The following is a 2,901-nucleotide window of genomic DNA, read 5'->3' as shown; positions in this document are numbered from 1 at the left end:
TGGTTGACCACAGCCAGTGCACTCTGTGGAAACATCCTCTTGGTCTGAGACATTGCCTTCCTTTTTTTTGGTTTCTGTTTTGTTTCTTTGAGCTAAAAGGGAAAGAATGAGTATATAAACTGGGGATTAGAGGTGGGTACCGTGGGGAGGGATGGGGTGCTTTATTTCCCTCTCCAACTCGGTTTTGATTTAGCCCGTCCCCTCCTGTTCACCTTTTTCACGTGAGCAATGCTCACTCTGGGCTTTGTTTCTCCCTGGCCATTCGCCACACGGGGTTCTTTCCTGGTGGCACAGTATGAATAAATTTATTTACACTTGGCCTTTTTGACCGTGTCTTACACCTACACACAGACACAAACATTGGTGCTGGGAATATAAGCCTTACTGCAGTAGTATAGGAGTATTAACGTTATATATATATATATATATATATATATATATATATATATATATATAAAATATATATGTATAAAATCAGAGGATTAAAATCTGCTCAGTGCAGGGAGCTGAATCTGAGCTCGCTAGCCACAGCCAGTGTACTGCGCCCAAGTACATAAAGGGTGCCTTGGTGTTGGGATACCAGCTTTTGTGCAGTTATTTCAGTGGCGAGGGGAGCAGACAGGATGTGCCTAAAGAACATTTGCTTGCAACAACCATCTTGGAATTGGAATAAGCATTTCCGGCATCATACCTTAAAAAAAATAAACGTGGAATTAGAGATAGGGACTTTGGGTCTGTGGATTGCTCTCCAATTCTAATTTCATTTAATCCCCACCCTCCCGCTTCACCGTGTTTTTCATGTAAGCATCACCCCTTTTGGGTCTTGCTTGTTTCTGGTTCTTCTGGTGGTAGAAATATTGAGGTTGAAAATTTGTTGCTGAAAAGCGCAGCAGGTCAGGCAGCATCCAAGGAGCAGGAGAATCGACGTTGCGGGCACGAGCCCTTCTTCAGGAAATATTTGCACAACGGTATTTTCACTGAGGCCGTGCACTTGTGCACACACAACACAGGTGCTGTGGGGGAAAACAAGTAATACTATTGTATCGTAGTAATGTGGGGATAACCAAAAACAAACAAATATAAATAGGAGAATGAGAAACTCATCGGTTCATGGGACTGGCTTCGAACTGGTTGGTCTCTGCCAGAGAACTGCACACAAGTAAATAAAGGGTGACTCAGTGACAGAGTACCAGCCTCTGTGCAGTTATTTCAATTAGTTTTCCTGATTACTTGCTGTGCCTGTCGACTAACCTTCTCTGATTCATGCACCGAGACATCATTTCTCTTTCATTTCAGCACTCTAGGATCCCTCACAACATTACATACATACTCTTTTAATTCTTGCTGTCAAACTGGACAGTTTCAGACTTTCCCACAGTGCACTCCATTTGCCAAATCATTGCCCGCTCACTTAAATTATCTACATGGAGAAAGTGAGGTCTGCAGATGCTGGAGATCAAAGTTGAAACTTTATTGCTGGAACAGCACAGGAGGTCAGGCAGCATCCAGGGAACAGGAGATTCGACGTTTCGGGCACAGGCCCTTCTTCAGGAATCTTTCTAGAAAGAACTGTTTGTTCAGTCTATGGATTCTTCTGTAAATGAAGAACAGTAGAGGTCCTTTGCAGGTCTGTGAGAGAGTTGTCCTGAGCTGGGGTAGGTCGTGTTGCAGGAAATGTAGGTACCGGCGCATGGCTGCAAGCGTGGAGTGGAGGATCCGGAGGGAGGTCCGTTGCTGGAGGCTGCGGATTTGTTGCAGGTACTGGTAGTCCTGGTTGGGTCCAAATTGTGTTGGTCGGAAGGTGATCTGGAGTCCATGGGGGATCAGTCGGTTCCGTAGGCAGGTGCTGAGAAAGGAGATATGGCTGTGGTAACGAGTCTGCTTACTTTATTGCTGGAACAGCACAGGAGGTCAGGCAGCATCCAGGGAACAGGAGATTCGACGTTTCGGGCACAGGCCCTTCTTCAGGAAACTTTCGGGCACAGGCCATTCCCTGGATGCTGCCTGACCTCCTGTGCTGTTCCAGCAATAAAGTTTAAATTATCTACATCCCTTGTAGGTTCCTTTTGTCACCTTTTTTGTATCATCAGCAAACTTAGCTGCCATACCTTTGATCCCTTGATCCATACCATGAATACCAATTGTAAACAGTTGAGACACTGGCAATGACCCTATGGCACACCGTTAGTGATATCATGCCAGGCTGAAAAAAAGACCCAAGATCAGAGTGGTGCTGGAAAAGCACAGCAGGTCAGGCAGCATCCGAGGAGCAGGGAAATTGACCCTTCGGGCAAAAACCCTTCTTCAGGAATTCCAAAGCATCAATTTTCCTGCTCCTCAGATGTTGGCTGACCTGCTGTGCTTTTCCAGCACCACTCTGATCTTGACTCTAATCTCCAGCATCTGCAGTATCCACTTCCGCTCTGAAAAAGTCCCACTTATTCCCTACTCTCTGATTCCTGTTAGCCAGCCGCTCTTCTATCTAAACCAATATGATACACCTGACGCCAGAAGAGTTTATAATCTGCAATATCTTTAGATGTGATCCTTATTAAATACTTTCTGGATATCTGAATACATCTACTGGTTCCCTTTTTTCTGCAGCATAAATTACTTCTTCAAATAACTCCAATAAATTAGTTAAACTTGATTTCCCTTTGACAAAGATGTTATGGCTCTGCCTGATTGTCTTGACTGAATCCAAAGTGCCCTGTTATACAATCTTTAATAATACCTTCTAACATTGTCCCTATGACAGTTGGTAAGCTCACTTTCTTTAGCTTAGTTTCCTGCTTTTGGGCTCCCTCCCTTTTGTATAAAGGAGCTATACTTACAATTTTGCAATGTAAGAACATCTTCCCTAAATTTAATGAGTTTGCGAAAATGAAAACGATTGCATTA

This window comes from Chiloscyllium plagiosum, chromosome 37 (genome assembly GCF_004010195.1).
Source record: "Chiloscyllium plagiosum isolate BGI_BamShark_2017 chromosome 37, ASM401019v2, whole genome shotgun sequence".
NCBI lineage: Eukaryota > Metazoa > Chordata > Chondrichthyes > Orectolobiformes > Hemiscylliidae > Chiloscyllium > Chiloscyllium plagiosum.
This window is presented reverse-complemented; position numbering follows the sequence as displayed.